Here is a 21,447-nt window from a genome sequence, read left to right as displayed (position 1 = left end):
CAACTGACCATGACTAGTAATAATCAGATAGATACGGATTAGAGACACATGTGCCAACATCTAAGTGTTATTAGCAAAAACAGTGAGTCTTTCTTAAGAAACTGTATTTTAAAATGAAATGGAGATATTTTTTAAAGGTTAAATACTCAGTCAATTTCATGTCTTATGGGGTTTATACAGAGTTCAATATTGTATACCTGTATTAATCCAACTGTGAACCTAAAAATTTACAGCCACTTTTGAAAGAGATGTATCTTTGCTCTGGAAATTGTTATCATGTTATAGCTGTAATGCAATGCTTCTTCTAAAAAAATTTTTTAAAAATTAAAAAAGAATATTTAAAATTTTTAAAAAAGCAAGAGCAAATGAAACTCAATAGTTACAAAGAAAATGATAAACATAAGAGGAAATAAAGACAAAAAAGCAAATGAAATTGTCAGTGAAGTGAGAGATGTGTTTTTGTTTTTGAAATAAGAAAATGGTCAAGCCTTTAGGTAGATTATCAAAAAAAAAAAAAAAGATTCTCATGTAAATAAAAGCAGAACGTTTGAGGAGTCTTTAAAACTGATGTGGCAGAAATACAAATGATTATTAGCGACTATTATGAAGAACTACATGCCAACAAATTGCAAAACTTTCAAGAAGTGGATATATTTCTCAACACATTAAACCTATCTAAACTGCACTATGAAGACATGCAAAACCTGAACAAGCAAATATCAAACAATGGTACTGAATCAGCAATAAACACTCCCATAAAGAAAAACCAAAGGGCTGGATAGTTTTAAAGAAGAATTAACACCAATCATTACCTAGCTAGTTCATAAAACTGGAAGAGAGAATGTTAGTTACGTTTTTATTGCTGTGACAAAATATTTAATAAAAGCGACTTAAGGAAGGAAGGGTTTATTTTGCCTCACAGTTTAAAAAGACACAGTCCATTATGGTTGCGAAGGCTGAAACAACTTGAGGGTTTTGGTGTTGTACAGTAGTTTCCCTGAAGTAGAAAAATTGCCTCCAAGGAGATAAGGAAGAGGTTCCTGAGGCTCAGGGGATAAAGATACCTGAGAAAGATGAAAATTGCAGGATTCATAAGCGTCCCTCCCTAGTGTTATAGAAGTAATAAATCACTGCTGTTGGAGGAGATCCTGACTGACCACACTGTCAAGAAGGGACTCTTGAAGATTTGAACTGCCCGCAAGTTGTACAGAGATCTCTAGGGTCACACATGTCATGAGTTGTCACCTATGTTGGGGTGCACTTCTCAGTAGCGCAGCTGCTTTTGAGTCATCTCTGGCACTGCAAGGTTTCACACGTCTTCATAGTTCAGCTTTGGCAGGGTTAATAGCCTCAGTAAAAATATTCATTGGTTCATGAAGTTGGACTTTGATAGACACATTACCATGATCTGTCCTGTCCTATCTTGGATGAATGGATGTGTGTGTGTGTGTGTGTGTGTGTGTGTGTGTGTGTGTGTGCGTGTATCCCATGTCTCCCAAGGAAAAGGGATGAGTGCCAATGCTCATCTGTCTTCTTCCTTTTTCTCTTTTCATTCAGTCTGTGACTTCAGTGCATGGGATCATACCACCTACATTCAGGGTGCATCTTCCTGTCTCAGTTAAACTGCTCTGGAAACTTCCAGCAAACTGCACACAGAAGTAAGCAGGCATGTTTCTGAATACAGAGATTCTTAATAATATAGTCAGGTTGATGATAAAGGTTAACCTTCACAAGTCAATGCCTTGCCAACTGAAGACATAAGCACATCACTTTAGAATTATATATTTATGTTTATTTTATGTGTTTGAGTGTATGTAAGTCCGTCTATGTTGTGCAATGCCTGCAGAAGACAGAAGAGGGTGTCAGATTCCCTGGACCTAGAATTATGGATTGTTGTTAGCTGCCATGTGGGTAATGGGATTTGAACCTGAGTCTTCTGCAAATAACAGTCAGTACTCTTAACTGCTAAGCCACCTCTCCAGACCCCAAGAACATCACTTTTAAAGTATAACATTCCTCCATTGGTCCTCAAAGGCTTATGGCCATCTCATAATGAAAAATGCATTTAGTTCAGTTGGAAGAATCTCCAGAGTATTAACAATTCTAGCATTATTCAAAATCCTTCCAACACTGCTCTTTGTACTCAGGATTGCTTTGGCTATCAGGGGTATTTAGTGATTCCATATGAATTTTAGGAGTTTTTTTCCTTTCTGTGAAGAATATCATGGAGATTTTGATTAGGATTTTATTGAATATGTAAATGCTTTTGATAGGATATTCATTTTCAAAATATTAATTTTACCAGTCCATGGACATGGAAGGTATTTTGATTTCCTTATGTTTTCTCAAATCTCTTTATTCAAAGATTTAAAATTTTCATTTTAGAGGTCTTTAATGTCTTTGGTTAGTTTTATTTCCATATATATTTTGAGTCTATAGTGAATGGAAGTGTTTCCATGAACTCTTTCTCTGATTTTTGTTATTGGTATATAGAAAGGCGACTAATTCTTGTAAATTGATCTTGTTTCCTAATTTTTTGAAAATGGTCATTTCTACAAGTTCTCTGGTAGAATTTCTGAGATGGCATGCACAATATCACATTGTCTGCAAATAGAGATAATTCGATCTCTTCTTTTCCAATTATTAACCCTTCCGGTTCCTTCCCTTGTCTTACTGTTCTAGCTAGAGTTTTAAGCACTATGTTTAAAAGGAGTGGGGATTGTGTGCAGTTGTGTCTGGTTTCTGATTTTAATAGAATGCATCACGTTTTTCTCCATATAGAAATGTGTTGGCTCTGGGTTTGTTCGTTATCTATAGCCTTAATTATGTTGAGGTGCATTCCCCCCAGTACAGTTCCCTCTAGGAAATTTATCATTAATGCATGTTGGATTTTGTCAAAGGTGTTTTTACATCTATTGAGATGATCATGTGTTTTTGTCTTTAAGTCCATTTATATAATTTTCTATGTTTGGGGTTGGGGATTTAGCTCAATAGTAGAGTGCTTGCCTAGTAAGTGCAAGGCCCTGGGTTTGATCCTCAGCTGTGAAAAATAAAAGAAGAAAAAAGAAAAGACAAAATAATTGTCTATATTTATTGACTTAGGTATTATTGAACCACCCTGCATTATGAAATAAAACCAAATTGACCATGGTGGGCAATCTTTTTACTGTGTTATTGTGAGATTTGTGAGAATTTTGTTGAGTGAGAATTTTTGCATCTATGCTCAATAGAAATACGGGCCTATAGTTTTCTTTTTCTTTTCTTTTCTTTTTGTGTAGTGACTTTATCTCGTTTTAGTATTAGCATAAATTGGTTTCATAGAAGGAGTTTGGGAGTTCTCCCTCTGTTTCAATCTTCCTGAGTAATTTAAGTATATTTGTTATAGATTTTCTTGAAGGCCTGGTAAAATTCTGCTATGAATCCATCTGGTCCTGGGGTTTTTTTTTTTTTTTTTTATTTGATTGTCATTGTATTACTGTTTTGATTTCCTTATTTGATGTGGGTCTGTTTAAGATGCTGATCTCTTCCTGGTTTCACTTTGGTGGTTTCAATGAATTTAAAAATTCATTCATTATTTTTAGGTTTTCTAATTTAACAGAGTATAGGTTTAAAAAATATTTTATTTATTATTTTTATTTTTTGATGTGTATAACTGTATTGCCTGCATGTTTGTAAGTGCACTCATGTTGAGCAATGCCTGCAATGGTCATAAGTGGGCAGCAGATTCCCCTGGAACCGGAGTTTTAGATAGTTGTTAGTTGCCACATGGATAGTGGGAACCAAACCTGGGTCCTCTGCAAGAGCAGTCAATACTCTTAGCCTCTGAGCTATCTCTCTGGCTCCTAGGGTATAGATTTAAAAAGTATTCCTTTTTTAATGTTCTGGATTTTTTAATGTTTGTTATGATGTTTACCTTTTTGTTTCTCATTTTGTTGATTTGGATTTGCTTTTCCTTTCTTTTGGTTAGCTGGGGTTAGGGTCTGTATATCTTATTTATTTTTTAAAAGAAACTGCTCTTAGATTCTTGATTCTTTATTATTTTTAAAATTTCTATTTCATTGATTTCTGCTCTGCTATTTGTCTTATCTCTTGGGTTTGAGTTTGGTTTCTTTTTATTTTCTAGATTTTTGAATTGTACCATTAAGTCATTTCCTTTCTTTTGGTTAGCTGGGGTTAGGGTCTGTATATCTTATTTATTTTTTAAAAGAAACTGCTCTTAGATTCTTGATTCTTTATTATTTTTAAAATTTCTATTTCATTGATTTCTGCTCTGCTATTTGTCTTATCTCTTGGGTTTGAGTTTGGTTTCTTTTTATTTTCTAGATTTTTGAATTGTACCATTAAGTCATTTATCTGTGCTCGTTCTGTTTTTTTTTTTTTTTTTTTTTTTTTTTTTTATTTTTTTTTTTTTTCTTTTTAATGTTTTTGCTTATCGCTACAAACTTCCCTCTTAGAACTGCTGTCAGTGTGTCCTGGAGATTTTGGTGTGTTTTATTATCATTTTCATTTAGTTTCAGGAATAATTTTATTTCTTTCTTGATTTCTCCTTTGAAGCATTCATCATTCAGGAGTCTGTTATTCAGTGTCCATGAATTGGTATAGTTACTAGAGATTCTTTTGCTGATTATTTTGTTTTATTGTATTGTGGTCCAATGGTACACATGAAATTATTTTACTTTTTGTGTTTGTTGGGGTTTGTATGTGCCCAGTATGTGGACTATTTTGGAGAGACTTCCATGATCTGTTGAGTAGAATTCCTAATCTTTTGTGCTTAGATGAAATATTCTGTATGTGTCCCTTAGGTCCACTTGATCTATGATATCATTGAATTCAGATGTTTCTCTGTTTATACTTTGTATAGTGAACCTGTCTGTGGGAGAAAGTGGATATTGAAGTTATTTACTATTACTGAATTGATGATAATCTGTGTCTTGAAGTCCAGTAGTACTCTTTTTATGAATTTGAGTGCACCAGAGTTTGGTGCTTATATGTTTATGATTGTAGTGTTTTCTTGATTGATTTTTCTCTTGATCAGAATGAAGTGACATTCTTTATCTCTTCAGATTAATTTAAATTTGATATCTAACATTTTTCCATTCTTTCACACTAAGAATCTACTCTTGAAGGTAAACTAATATGTGTCTTTTTACTGGGGAGTTGAAGCCATTTGTACTTAAAGTTATTGCTAAAGAATGTGTATTGATTATTGTCATTTTATTTTCTGCTTGTGTTCCTAGCCCTATTTTGTGTTCCTGTAATTATATGTTGATTTGTTTTCTTTCTGAGCCCTGTTGGGTATGGTCATTCTTTTTTCAGTCCTTTTTGTTGCTTCAAGTATTTTCTGTAGGTCTGGTATGGTGGACATGAATCCTTTCAGTATACTTATATCCTGAAATATTTTTCTTTCTCCTTTGGCTATAATAGATAGTTTTACTGAGTAAATTATTCTAGTTTAGCTTCTGTGATAATTCAATACTTGGAATACTTTGCTCAAGCCTATTCTGGTTTTTATTAAAAAAAAATCAGCTGTAATTCTGACGAATTTTCCCTTACATGTAACTTGTTGTTTGCCTCTTACAGCTTTCAGTATTCTCCCTCCTGTATATTTAGTGTTTTTAGTATGATATGCTATGGGGAGCTTCTGTTCTGGTACTGTTTATTTGTTGTTCTGTGTGCTTCTTGTTTCCCTATGGGTATATCTTTCATCAGTTTAGGGAGGCTTTATTCTATAATCCTGTTGAAGATGTGATCCATGCCACTGACCTGAGATTATTCTTCTCATATGCCTATGATGTAAAAATTTGATCTTTTCATGGTGTCCCACATTCCTCACATATTCCATTTCTGCGTTTGTAAAAATTTCATATTCTTTACTCAAGTGGTCTGTTTCCTCAACTTTGTCATTTGGTCTTTGTAGTCTTTTTTTCTGCTGCTGATGCTTTCTGTGGTTATTTAAAATTGGCTTGTTGAGCTTTTCAATTCCATCTTTGTTTCAGTCTGATTTTTCTTCAATATTTCTATTTCTTTCATGAATTTACTTTTAAAATCTTGAATTGTCTTTGTCATTTCATTCAGCCATACATTTGTACTTTCTTGAGTCAGGAGTTTATTCCTATCCTAATTCTTTGATCATGTTTATGACTGTTCTTTTAAGTTCTGTGTCCTGGGGGTCCTCTGATTAGTTCTTATTATAGGACACCTCTGTAGGACTGGTAGGATTTGATGGGGACATATTATTTTGGTTTTTTGTATAATTTTCTTTTTTTATTGTAGCCTGGGCATATGGACTTTTTCTTTGTTGCTTTCTTTCTGTCTGATATGAAATTCTAGCCAGACTTTGTTAGTTGAAGTTTGGTTCTGTTTTTACTGTTGATGTAGCTTCGTTGCTTCCTCCTCAGGTACGAATAGTTAGTTGGTCTATGCTTCAGGTTCTCACCTTTGATTTTTCAATTAGAGAGATGAAGTAATTCCAGGCTGTCTAGTTGGCAGCTCCTCTGCATGTTGAGGGGGCCTAGGCCCAAGGCAGGCCAATAAGCACAAGGTAGACCAGTTTTCATTAGCTCAGCAGAGAAGATTTGAGTTGTGGATCAGCTCAGACTGTGATGGTCAGAAAACACAGGTCTGGTGACTGGATCGGTGGGATCTTATTAATTCACCAGGCTAGTTGGGGGTTCTCAGGCATCAGCAGTGGAGAGAGTTCTAAACTAACAGAGGGTCTATTGGGACAGGGTGCATTGATTCTCAAGATTCATTTTCTTTATCTGGGATCACTTGGAGCTCTATTCAGTCATTTGCTGGTATTCTGGCTTGTATGGCAACCTTGAAATCATGCAGTTGTGGGTGTAGGAAGCTGCTGGTGGAGGACCAAGGAGGACAGAGGCCCAACAGGCTCTGTGGCTACTTCTCACCAACAATGTGAGTCAATGAATTAGCAGCAACACGTCTGAGATACAAGGTACCTGCTGCTTCCCCTCTCTCCCCTTTAGTCACTGAAGAATTTTCCATACCACCACTTCTGAAAACATATAATTAAGGAAATTATAGAACACACAGTTCAGCCAAGCTCACTGGACAGTGGTAAAATAGCACACTTGGAATTTATGTTAGTACATTCAGATAGAGTACAGCTTGGCCCTGAATCTTGATGAGATGCAAGTTTATTTTCTATTTTATTTACTTCTTTCCTGGAAGCAAGGAAAATAACCCAAAAGAGTCCAAGTAGATGCTGAAAATTAAAGTCATATTTGCATTGGTTATGAAAAAATATTTTTGTGATTTATTGTACTCTGTATTGTTATTTGATATTCAGATTATCGTAAAATCATCCTAGTAAAAATTATTTTATTCTGGGGTACCTATGAAGCTGGCATGGAGGAGCTTTCTTTTCCATTTGCAAATGAAGCACAAAGGGGGATTTTAGCAAGTCTTAGTTCCAGATCTTCCCTCTTTTTTCAGATGATCTTAGATAGCAAAGTTCTCAGCAGAGAGCTTCCCTGGAGTTCCCTTACTACCAAATGCATTTGTACTCAGTGTATAGTTTTAAAATTACCATTTGATCAGATCATTATTTCCAAAGCCACAGGTTAACATACAATAGTGAAAAGCACAATAGTGACTGAAAATGAAATTCAGCTAGTGATGTGAAAACCTCAGAAAAATGCCAAACTGTATCCATGCAGTAGTGGCATTTTTATCTTGGCAGTAATAAACAGCCATCTATTTGGGCTTAAATCCCTCTCAGTAGGAGCACACTCCTGTGTAACACTACAAACATAGCCAAATGCACATGGCTAGAAAGGTCATAGATCTTAGAGAAAACCCATGTCTGTCACATCCCCTGTCACAAACATAAGTTCTTACTGTGTGCTAAAAATGGATACTAATATATACAGAGAAGTATACGAGTCACCATTTAAAGAACCTTCTTTTGAAACAGATGGAGTCTGGTACAGAGTTCCACAACTGGCCACACAGAGAGAGTAAGTGTCTGTGAGAAGCCCAACCCTAAGTGGCTCATCTACAACGGAACCTCTCCACCTAAGGCTCATGGAACACAGTGGAACAAGTGGTAGAGAGAATACTAGTGCATCTCTCTACTCTCACAGAGAAGCTCTCTCATGCAACAGAGGGTGATTAGCACAGAAGTTCACAACTTTCCAAAGTGTAGAGAATAAGAGACTGCAGAGTGTGTGTCCCTGGATAGGACTCTCATATTAAACCTACCCACTCAGGGCTCAGGGACCATTGTGGAAGATGTGATGGAAAGATTGTAACAGACAGGGGTTGTGCATGACCATAAGGAAACAGAGTCTTTCAGGCCTCTAGGAACTTGCTCATGAACTTGTGACAATGGTGACAGCGTGCAGAAGACCCATGCAGACTCAATCAGACCAAAAACAGCATAGAACTGGGGAAAAGGGAAGGAGACCCAAACTTAGCCAAAGAGCTGTTGGTAACTGATTACTGCTGGGTGAGGGAGAGTTGATATTCTTTAAGAGTGACACTTGATAAGTTGCAACAGGCTCCCATGGATGAACTCACACAGAGAAACACCTGGGTACACAAACTTGACTAGATAGGCTTTAATGTATAAGACAGAATATGTGAAATTCTGTGGGTGGGCTATAGGGCATGCAGATGGCAGAGGTCTAAATATGATTAAAATGTATTGTATGAAAGTCACAAAAGTTCAATAAAAAACATACATTGAACAAAATGCCTCATAATGAACAACAAAAGGAATTTCTGCCAAATGGGCAAACTATAAACACACCCAAGCACCTTTATCAGTCAGTAGCTGAAGAACAGGTATACTTCCACAAAAAGTCAAGAACTTGCTCCATGGTAATGAACCAACCAAAAATTTAAACACATGACTTAAGTATGTTGAATTATCATAATGTTTCTGGTTTTTGTTTAATGATTAAAAGTTGCTAACTGAAATATGGACAGATATTTAAATAATTTAGGAATTTAAATTTAGCTTAAATTCTGGTCTTGTGATTATGATGCTTGTCTGAAATTAATGTCAAGTTTATAATTCAATAGTGATATAAAAATTTTCTATTAATTTTCTGCTATTCTGTTTCATTTTGTATAGTGTATCATGACCAAGCTCCAGCATAATCATCCTGTAAAATATGTGAAGCTTCAAAAGTAAAGGCCTAAGGTCTTTCTGATTCATTGTCAAATGAGGAAAAAAATACTCGTGCCCAAATATCTCCCAAATTCCATAAAGCAATATTTTTGAAAGTGTTCTGTAGAAAAATGAATCCCTGAGTTTACACTTTATTTTTCACAACCTTCAGAGATCAAAGCAATCTTAAAAATGTAACTAGTTTTCTCTCTTCTGATTAAAACTTTGAATTTGTATTTTCAGAGAGTCTGAAGATTCAGTTGAACTAGTCGATGAAGTCTAAGAAATGACATGCTGAAAAGGGAGCCTTACTGGTCAGTAGTTCACATTAAAAGGGAGTGAGAGCTTACTTTGTGGCATTAAGTTGGTAAAGTTAAAACCTCTAAGTATCAGCTGGGCGTGGAGGCACATGCCTTTAGTCCCAGTACTTGGGAGGCAGAGGCAGGTGGAAATCTGTAAGTTGTGAGTTCAAGGCCAGCCTGGTATACATAGTGAGTTCCAGGCCAGCTGGGGCTACAAAGAGACCCTGTTTTAAAAGACAAACAAAACAAAATCAAAACCCAAACCAAACCAAAAACAAAACAAAACAAAACCTCTATAAGTTTTGGAATCGCACATCATTTTACTTGCTCTTTCGATTAAGATAAACAGCAACTATTGTCACATGCCAGATTGTCATCTTAAAGAAACCCCCCATTGGCCCAGTCCCCACGTGTCCCAATTACTATAAAGGAAGTTCACTATTCACATAACTGAATTGCGGTGAAATAGTTTTTGAAAAGGCCAGTCATCGCCAACTCTTAACACATACTTCTCAAATGGTCTTGAAGGATATTTATGAATGAAAGTTTTAACTCAGTTTGTGAAGGAACCAATCAAACATTAGAACTGATCCGTGTGGCTGGCTTGGAACCAGAGCTCTGACCTGTCGTCTGCTGACTTTGAGTGTACAAGTCCCTTTACTGCTACTGGTTTTAAGCTGTCAACATGAAGTTACCCAGCTTTCAAAATTCCTGAAAGCAAAATATTTGGTTCTCATGAGCTAAACTGAGCTGGCTCCAGTGATTCTTAATAGACATGTGCATTTTAATAAAGGAGTTTACTTTGTTTCATTTACTTTGCTCATGACCTTTACCAAATACCTGATACAAAACAACTTAAATGAGGAAGGATTTCTCTTGGGTCAGGATTTGCAGATCCATCACTGCAGCTGGAGACTGAGATACTAGGAGCACTAGGCTGGGTTTTTTCTTCTCAGCCTATGAGGAAACAGAGAGTCTAGGGCTGCATAGCAGATGGACTATATCCTTAGATGGCCACCTCCAATGACCAACTAGTCCCTTCAAGGCTTCCATAACCTCTCGAAGGAGCCCTACCAACTAGGACTAGATGTTTAAACACATGAGCCTGTAGAAGATATCTCACATTTAGACAGTAACATAGGGTATGAAACTGATAAATGTCTCAAGGAGAAATGAAGATGTAAGGTTATTTTTCCGTCAAACAGGAATTGTTTCTTTCATTCCTGTTACACTTCTGTCAGTGAACTGCTGCACTTATAATCTTTTAAAGTAGCCTTGTCAATAGAATTAAACTTGGCTCTTATCTGAAAAAAATTGCCTATGGTCTCTTCAGTCTTTTCCAAATTATGAATAGTATTTTCTAACAAAAAGATTGGTGGGCTGGGAGATGGCTCAGTGGTTAAGAACACTGACTGTTCTTGCCGAAGACTGGGGTTCGAATCACAGCACCCACATGGTAGGTAACAACTGTCCATAACTCCAGTTCCAGGGGATCTTCTGTCCTCTGGAGGCACTGCATGACATGGGTGCACTTACTTACATGCAGGCAATACATGCATAAACATAAAATAAAAATAATAAAATATATTAAAAAAATAGATTGTTAAATCTGTAATGAATTGCTATTTTTCTGATTCAAATTTAAAACAAAAAGAAATCCCCCTATTCGACTACGAGATACTTAAATGTAGAAACTGCATTCTGATCTTTCATCTTGGTTAAAGGTAAGAATTGGATTTTGGGATTAGTTTCTTTGGTCTTTACCATGTATCCAGGTACAAGGAGGATTGACTGATGGATAAATTGCACATTTTGTATGAAGGGGTAGGAGTTAATTTATCAACTGGACAATTGCTTCCTCATTTTATCCTCTTTGTTAGATTCCTGAGAAGAAATATGACTGACCTCTATTAAAGGAAATTCATATTTCATAGCCTGAGGGGTATATTTTAGGAATAGTACATGCACTTGTCTACTGAACTAGAGTTTTGATAATAGTTGAATAAGTACTTAAATTTACAGAGTCATAGTTCATGTACTTTTTGTTTTGGTGGATAATACCTAAGTGATCTATAAAATGATTTTACCATCTTACACAGTCCTCAGTGTATGTGAGTTACCGTTTTTCCCACATTTTATAGATTTCAATCCTTATTCCACTTGTTGTTATCTGTTCTTGTGCATGGGTACAAGTATCTCATTGTGATTTTAATTTGTGTTTTACTGATAATTAGTGAATCTCTCCTTCTTTTCTTATGTTGATGGTGTTCTCTCATTTGGTGACCACCCTTAAAGCATTTTGCATAAAAAGAGTCTGCAATATATTATGTTAGACTTCATCTATGATTTTCTCTGTGGTTAGTCCTTCCTACATTCTGAAAGGTCTGCTCTACCCAGGCACCTAAGCCCCTCTTCATGCCAAATTCTTGGTAATTTACTATTTCGCTATTTATCATCACTTCAATGTTAGCGCCTCTGGGACTGAAATATTTATAGTACCTATATAATCAACTAGGTACCATTTATTATTTTGTTTCAGAACATTTTCCTAAACTGCCGGTCTATTTTTGTAACAAACCAGGTATTCCTTTAAAGTATAAACTCATTTTTGTGTATGAATTCATTCAATTCCACCAATCTGATTATTATTATTTCAAATACATCATATATTTCAATTTTTGAAGTCATAATCTTGATATTTCATATTGGAGTGGTTTCACAGGTCATTTTCTTTATTAAGAATGTCCCAATTGGGGCTGGAGGCATGGCTCAGCGGTTAAGAGCAATGGCTGTTCCTGCAGAGGACTGGGTTTGGTTCCTAGCATCCACATGGTGGCTACAGCCATCTGTGACACCAGTTCCAGAGGATCCAATGCCTTCTTCTGGCTTCTGCAAGTATTGCATGCATGTGTTGCATTTACATACATGTAGGCAAAACATCCATATACATAAAGTAAAAATAAATAAAATCTTTTAAAAAACACAAAAAAGAATGTCCCAAGCATAGTTTACTATTTATTTAAGTATTTTTGCAATTTTTTGCTATTAAATAATATCTTTAATTCTTTGTTATCACTGATTATTTCATATATCTGAATGTATATGTCCATGCCAAGATTTTCTATTGTAGTTATTATTATAGCTGTTATCATTATTATTCTACACATTTATTATATATGGAAGAATTTGTCTTTCTCTAGTACTCAACTTTAAAAAATAATTTTGTCTCATAAAATCAAAGACTCAACATTTCTTTTTTCTTAAGTCAGTTTGAAAACATTTCCTTATCCATAAAAAGAGTTTTCTTGATAACAATAACATAAAAAGGTCTTATTATTTGTCTTAAGTTACAGGGTCTAGTATTGATACTCTATGTGTAGAGTGAAGGAAGGACCAGGTGTGAGCAGTGTCTGAATGTCTCCTTCCTGTTCTCTCTTTCCCTCTGTCAGTGTCTCTCACTTTTATGTCAGGGGTCACAGTACTAATCGTGAGGTAGAAGCTTGTGATCAGGAAAATAAAGACTTTTGGTTTTTATCGGTAAGCTATGAATTGTTGATGTCTTCAAAGGTTTGTTTCATATCACACAGATATATTGACACATATACTAGAAAAATAATGTGAGTTTTGTCTTCAAAATACCCACTATGGCTTCTATTTCGGTCCTCTTCTGTCTCTTCCTTTACTTCAGGAGACACAATTTTGTAATCCCCATCGTTCCCTGCAGTGCTTGATGTAAGTCTGCACTTTTCCTTGTCCCTACACTGTTACTAAGAACATGACTGCAAACTTTAGCCATTGACTCTTATTCCCACCACAATTGTATACGTGGCAACTAACAGAAACCTAAAGGTTGGGCATGGTGGCATACGCCTTTAATCCCAACACTCAGGATACAAAGGCATGTGGATCTCTGTGACATTGAGCCCAGGCCAGTCCTACATGGCAAGTTCCAAGACAGCTGGGATTCAGGGAGACCTTGTCTCAAAAAAGACAAGAAACATAAAGAAAATGGTCCCTACTCCCTCTCCAAGCTACCTCCCTCTTTTTAAATCCAACCCCCATTGGTCGGTAAGTCAAATTAGAAACTGTAGTAAAATTATATCTAAAATATGAACAGACACTGAGTATATCCCAGATATGATTATTCTTAAGAAAGTGAATTCAGATTGTATTGCCTAGTTTAGCTTTTTTTGTTTTTTCCTGGGTACTAAATGATTGAGGCTATTAGACAGCTGATGTCTGGTTAAGTGTATATTAACACATGATGCACTGAATATCCATACTAAGGGCTCTAAAGACAAACTGACTCATGAAACAAGTAAGCAAAATAGAGACTAACAGATGTTACTAGTTACAACAGTGATTTTCAAGGATAAGTCATTTAAAGAAAAAAATTGTGATTAAAGAGTCAGGTTTTTGGCAATTATTTATATCATTAGTTTGGAAAGACTTACATACCATTTAAATCCTGCCCCTAATAACTACTACACAACATAGTTTAATTATTAAAAAAGAATTAATGAAAATAGAAATATGAGTTTTATGCACTAACCTATCACAAAATGAAAACTGTTTACTTTATTAGAGAAAAAGCCCTGATTTCATCAGAGTTTAACTTACCTCAGTCAATGTTCGTATTTTGTATGCCACTCTAATTTTATTTCCTGAGATTTCACTAGGTTATCCTGTAGATTCCAAAGAATGAACTCAATGCAGAATAATACGTCTTTACCATTTGTAGATGAAGGAATTTGAAGATGAGTATACCTCAGAGTTGACACATGTATAGGCCTTAGGGAAATAAGATTACTACATAAAATAAATAAATAAATAATAAACAGTAGTAATACTAATAATGATAGTAATAATTTGCTATAACAGAAGCCCTCTTCATAAATTTATAGAAAAGAGCAGGCTTGCTATAAGAATCATTTATTTCCTATGATCTTCTTATTAAACTTCAGTTTCTTATATGTCGCTTTACATGTTCCTAGAATCAACAGAAATTGGTATTCTTCTTTCCTTTTAGGATTTGCAAAGAAACCAGCTGTGGTAATGTGGTAATGACAGACAGCTAGTGGTTATTTCATGAGATGGAACTGAAGATTGGAACAAAAAAATGCCTGAGCTGGTCTCCATCAAGGATGCACAGAACTAAGAATGTGGTGATATAAAGAAGGCTTATTTAGTTGAAAGAAAATGTCTTCTTTCCAGAAAGACCCGTCTTGAAATCTCACTTTCACCACTGAGTAGCTTTGTATTTTAGGATGTCTACTTATCTCTAAGTTTCTCTCTTCTACACTGTAATGTAAATTATTATTATTACCTATCGCATAAAACAATTGCAAGGTTAGACCAGGTGAAGTGCTTTAAACAGGGAAAAAGCAAAGGCATGTCATCCTCAAGTGGATTTAGTGGATGTATTAGAGTTGCTTGTCCTTTCATCAGAATCTCTAAAGGAAAAACACTGTACTCTGGGCTGTGAAGCACTGCCTAGTTAGATACAGTTGACACTTGGTTCCTGTTGGTCCCAGCAATACATCTCCCCATGCAGCACTTTCATTTCCTTTCATCTGCTGTCATGCTTGCAGTTAGGTAGCATCTTGTGCTTAGTTATGCCCTACGAAATACTAGTGGTGCTGACCTGTGACTTGACACCTGGAGCAGTGAAAAGCACAGAAAGACTCTTCAGTTCCTTTGTGTCGTCCACAGCAAACAAAGTTATTCCACTTCAGTGGTACAGGTGCAAGATGGTGGGGCTCCCATCAAACTGAATCTCATGTGATGATGCAGAAGTAGAACACAGTGCCCCATCATGCTTCAGTGAACATATATTGCGAGAGAGAAACGAGCCACTAGGTTTAACGTAGGACTGTGGGATAAAACAGGCAGTACGAACAATACTTCTGCTTAATGTGGCCATATATGCAAATACATTTCACTTTGTTTTGTTAAATTTGCTCATTGGATTTTGTTAAAACTAAGAATTTCATGAAATGGTATTTCTAGATTAAAATCTAGAATAATCATAAGGGATTATCTTGGCTATAGCTTTTATATACCATTGGCATTCTCGGTGTTTATCGAAAATACAGGGCTGGATTAGGCAAGCCTGTGATGATGACACCGGATGGAACTGAAACTCATACCAGCTCTGACCAAGAAGCTTGATGGCTACAACTGGCCTTCATGAGCCTCGATAGCATTTTGTGACGTACTTGATTCACTATTCATCTTCAGATGAAATTCTGGATCCTAGTGATGCTGAACTTAATGAGAGGTATATCTGAAAATAGTAATATAGAAGGGCAAATGATTTTACTTAGTACAAATAAAAGGTGGTCTAAGGATATCAACCAAACATACCTATAAAAGAGAAAACCCACTTGAGACCATTTTTCAGGCCAAGAAAACATATGAGGCAGTAGCTAGTTTACCTGAAAACAATTAATTAAGTGGGAGGATGAATGGATTTGCTATTTCTAGGCAGTAGACTTACTAGGGTCTCACAGCTATGTCCACAGATATTTATAGCACAGGGATTCCGTTACTGAGTTTACTGTCTGAGAACCCTGATTTCAAATTTCAGCCTTCACCACTGACCTTCAGTGTGGTTTTGTTTTATTTCAATGTAAATCAAAACATAAAATAAGAATTAGATGACAATGTAAGCAAGATACTCCACGTAGTTCATATTTCACATTAAGCCATTACAGTCTGAAAGTGATTGTAATATTTTATCCTTTATTTGTGTATTACATTAAGGGAGATGAGCTCCTGTCCCAGAGTGCAAACCAATCAGAACTGAGATTGGCATTATATCTATGAGATAATCCTCAATTGACACTTCTCAGTGTGCATGTGGGTTGCTTATTTAACAAAAACTATGTATTTTAGATCCAGCAGTTTTTTCCAATTCTCTTAAGCATTTATATCTGACTCAGAGTCTCCGAACCAAAGGAATCATTTTCAGTTCATTAAAGATATCTTTGATTTGAACTCAGCAGTATATCTGTCATGATGCTTTAAAAGTTGTCACCACAGATGTCTGTGCATTACTTATTCCCTAATTTATTTAAAAATATTACATTATGGGGACTGGAGAGATGGCTCTGTGGTTAAGAGCACTTGCTGCTCCTGCAGGGAACGAAGCTTTAGTTCCCACCACCCACATGGTGTCTCACAACAGTCCGTAACTCCAGTTCCAAGAAATCTGGTATCTTTTGTTCTTTTCAGGCACCAGGCAAATATGTAGTACAAATATATGCATAGAAGCAAAACACTCATATATATAAACTAAAAAAAAAAAATCTTAAAGAAAAACTACATTATGGAGGCAGAATCCCTGTGACAGGAATTCTCAAAAGTCCAATTCTTTATTTATCTAGGGAATTAATTATATTGCTATTACAGGTAGACAAAATAAATTCCTTAAGTTTATGGAAGTCCTCTGATTTAGACTAGCCTCTGCTGGTAGGCCCCAGCAGATAAGGGAAGCCCAACGTTCATGTCACTGATACCAAGTGAAGCAGGAAAACATTCCCTAACAGGCCAGTTTGTCTCAGATAGGTGTACAGCTGTCGATGACCAGAGCAGTGTGCATGGCTCACAGTACAAGAAAGATCCTGCGCTTCCTCCATTATGAGAAGAGGGAGAAACCTGATGGTACCACTCCACTTTTCATTTCTTTGTTCCTTTTTTATCACCTAAGTAACCTAGACCCTTCGTCACACCTGGTAGAACACTCATTTTACTTTTTCAAACAAGAAATTGCCTGACACTTGAATTTCTAAATAAAATCTATTTAGAAATCATTACACCAATTATTTGTGAAGTTTTCTCTTAGCATTCCTATTTCTGGAGTTGTATCTCATGATAGTTATGTATGTTGGGGTATGGAAAGAAGTATTATTATAATTCTTAGTATTATATTTGTTACAGAAACCACCTACTTTAGGTATCAATTCATTAGCTCTAATTATAAAATGACATTTTGTTTCAACCTCAGAATATATCTAAAAGCTATAATGTGTGACTGTAATTTTTATTTAGAGAGAAATTCTTAATTTCTTTTAATTTAATTTTTGTTACTTTTATTTTATGTGTACAAGTGTACTGCCTGCATGTATGTAAATACACCCATGTCATGCAATGCCCAGACAGGACAAAAGTGGGCATCAGTTTCCCTAGAACTGGAGTTATGGAAGGTTGTTAACCACCATGTGGGTGCTAGCATCTGAACCCAGGTCCCCTGCAAGAGTAGCTCTCAACCACTGAGACATTTCAAGAGCCCTTGACTTCTTATTTGGGGAAAAGTCTACTGCCCTTATGCTTATTCTTGGAAAATTTTCTTTTTGTTTTCTAGTCTCCATGAAATAGATCAGATTTTAAAGCCCTTCAGTTCCAAAATTTTACCTTCTTCCCAGCCAACTAGTCCAGCCTTGGAAGACAAAAGAAAAATGAGGAAGAACCCAACAGAGAGATGCTTTTGGAAGCCCTTGTCAAGAAACTCCAATGGACTCTCATATGAACATTTGAAAATTGCCCTGTTCTGACCTTTTTCTAGTTCCCTGTCTAAAACTTGTAATGCTAATTACTCTTGCCTTCACTTCTCCTTCACATCTTGTATTCATGATTCAAGGACTTTCTTTTCCCCTTAGAGACAGGAGTTATGCAATTTGGGAATCTTTTACATAGACCCACTGAAGGAGTACTCCAGTTGCCTCACCCTGTGACCCTGTTCAGCATGGAAGATGCCCAAGTGGTCTGCATCCCTATTCCCTATTGGCATTTGGGTAACCCTTTCAGAGGATGGTGTGATAAGAATAGGAGGTAGGAATTGGCTAGGCAGTTAGGGTAAAAAGAGCCCAAAGAAATATAGCCAGTTTCTTGGTTAAAAGTCAAAATGTCCTTGGGCCTGATAGCAATACTCTGTTCCAAAGGCCAAAAATGTCAAAATGTCAAAAGTATTTGGGAGCTTGTATCTAATCCTTAAAAGATTTTAGGGTTACCTCTTCGAGGGAGGAATGTTGGAGGGGAAGGAGTGGGCATGGATTTGATCAAAACACCTTATATACATGTATGAAATTCTCAATAAAGTTTTTGTAAAAGTTAAAAAAATAAATAAACAAAGAGCACAGGACTGTTTTAATTTATGGAGAAGGGTTGTAATTCATGTCCCTTCTCACTTATGTGGCCTCCTGTCTAGTCACATGCATTCTTTGGCAAGCTTCAAATTCCTCTACCTCCCTCTAATATGATTTTCTAGCACATTTATTTGCTCATTGGAAACAGAAAGCTAAGCTCTTCCCAAGCCACATAGATCCTGGAGAGCTTTTGTTCACATGCTAATTTTGCATATTATGAAATTAGTCCAAAGGCCAAGAGGCAAAACAGCTGAGATCAGAAAATTTGAAAATTAAAAAAAAAATGTTTATTTTCATTTTATGTGTATGCATGTTATGCCTGAATGTGCGTAAGTGTACCTGTGTCATGCAGTGCCCCTGGAAAATAAAAGAAGGCATCGGATCCCCTGGAACTGGAGTTATGGATGGTTGTTAGCTACCATGTAGGTGCTGGGAATTGAACTTGGGTCCTCTGCTAGAGCAGTCAATGCTCTTAATCACTGAGCAATTTCTCCAGCTCCCCTAAATTTGTTTTAATATTATCAAATTTTGTGTGCAATAAACTGAGTGCCAAAAATGTACTGATTCAGCCAACTGATTCTACATCCTTCCAAGAAAACTGCTTGAATATTTCAAAGTTGTTTCTTAAGACTGACTGTAGAGTTTATTTGGCAAAGTTTATGAGATACTGTCCTAAAGTGCTTAATGTAGTCTCCATTTCTCAGTGCTGCTTACAGTTCTTCTGATACTCAAGCTTGACTGTCAGAATAGACTTCTGAACGTGTGGGAAATGACTTCACAGAGGAGAATCTTCTAAGCTGAAAGTGACACTAACCCTATAACAAGGGGTGTGCTGCTTCTATAATAGAATAAGTAGATACTAGCTTGTATTTTTGAATAACTGAAAACCTCATACTAGAGTAAAATATCCAGCAACATTAGGAAGGTCAGATATTCATTAATGACATACCATCCTACATACACGAATTCAGTATTGCACCAGAAGGTTTTATTCATTGGAAAACCTGATAATACACTATGACTTTCTCTAGCAGAAGCGATACGTAAAGCAAATTCAAAGAATCATTTCCCTGCCCTGATGATCATTCAGTAATGTAATATTCTCTTCTACATTATTTTTCTTCTATTTACTACTGTAACATAATCTTGGAAAGAGTTTTATAAGATAAAACGTCAGGCAAGCAGATAAATGTAAAGACCATTGTGTTCATCAGATTATAAGACACTGAGTTTTATGAGTGACACATCATGCCTTTGAGTTCTGTTAAACATGATCATATCTCTGCCTTTCCCGCTGGTTCAGAATCAAACTGGGAATCAGAGATATGTACTGTAGTTGTGCCCTTGCCTTAGGCTTATTCCAAGATATAAGATTTGTTCTTTCTTCTCTCTGGCCCATGACCTTTATTTTAGTCAGGTAAGGACTAGACTCCTAAGCAGTTCCAATAACATCAAATAATTTGTTTCTATGTCTACTTCCAAAATTTGTCTGTATCATCTCCAATACTCTAAGGTTTTCTGGCTTTCTTTTTGATAATTTATCTGTGTTCATACCTAATTCCAGAATCCTTGCATGATGTTCCCTGAGTTGCCACACTTTCACGTTTCCACAGGGGTCAAATGTTCCAAAGAATGCTGTAGTTAATCAGCATGTTGGGATTTCTGATGTGTACACCACTGATATTTTTTTTTTTTTTGAGGCAGGGTTTCACTATGAAACACTGACTAACCTGGGACTTGATATGTAGACAAGGCTGACCTCAAACTCACAGAGATCTGCCTTCCTTTGTCTCTTGGGTGGTAGGATTCAAGGAGAGTACCACCACACCTGGCCACCATGGACTTTTAACAAAAAGATATTTGGTGGCTGTGATACCACATGGAAATGGGAGGAATATGAGATGATGAATCTGCTAATCATCTTGATTTGCATATCCCCAAATGTGAGCATGTGTTTGAGCATCACATTGTACTCCACATACATCTGAATAAAAATAAAATTTAAAATATGAACTATGATGGAACAATGGCAACATGACGCTTTCATTAACATTTGTGTGAAGGCCAAGGAACAGGCAGGACTGCAGGCTTTGCATCCACTCTGAGGCTTCATCTCCAGTTGGCAGAGCAGGTAGAAGGAAGGTGAAGAGCACGGAAGGATGTGCAGATGTTCTGGCTCCTGTTTGAAGCTCTCATTTATCCAAGTCGATTGATAACGCTCTCAGACACATATCCTTGGATTCCCAACCCTCATCTTCCTGCCCCAGCTATCACAGTCTATTTCTAAGGGCCAAGGAAAAATCTAGATACTGCACTATTCCTGCATTGTTTGAACACAGTGTTCTTTTCCATATTATAAAAGATTGCATTAAGATATAATGGAACGCTTGGCGTGGTGGCGAACGCCTTTTATTCCAGCCCTTGGAAGGCAAAGGCAGGTGGATCTTTGCGAGATCGAGGCCACCCTGGTTCACATCATGACCTCCAGGTGCACTGTGATGAGGGAGACCCTGACAAAAAACAAGAAAAAGCCAAAAGGTAAAAGTTATAATGGAATGTATGAGAATGATAATAAATCATTGAAATGACTACTAATCTATGTATCGTGCAGTTTTGGATAGTACATAGGTCATTATCTGGCAATAAAATTCATATCCAGCCCAAATTTCCAAAAATCAATGTATTACATGGAATATAAAGAAAGAAAAAAATGTAATAAAATACAATATGCTTCCATAAGTAAATACTTGGGCAGATGATAACTGGGAATCTCAGGAATCAGTTCCTCTTTTGATAGTAGAGAGAAGTCAAATGCCTCATTTCATGGATAGACTGTTGCAGAATAAAACATTAAATGGTTTCT

General features: G+C 36.2%; 1 pseudogene; it reads right to left on the bottom strand.

The window, feature by feature from the left end:
* The window catches only part of LOC115071633, a 95,460-nt pseudogene that overhangs the window by 47,550 nt on the left and 26,463 nt on the right, over window positions 1-21,447 (bottom strand).

The sequence above is a fragment of the Nannospalax galili genome, unplaced genomic scaffold, assembly GCF_000622305.1.
Source record: "Nannospalax galili isolate Female #2095 unplaced genomic scaffold, S.galili_v1.0 scaffold59, whole genome shotgun sequence".
Taxonomy (NCBI): domain Eukaryota; kingdom Metazoa; phylum Chordata; class Mammalia; order Rodentia; family Spalacidae; genus Nannospalax; species Nannospalax galili.
This window is presented reverse-complemented; position numbering and strand designations above follow the sequence as displayed.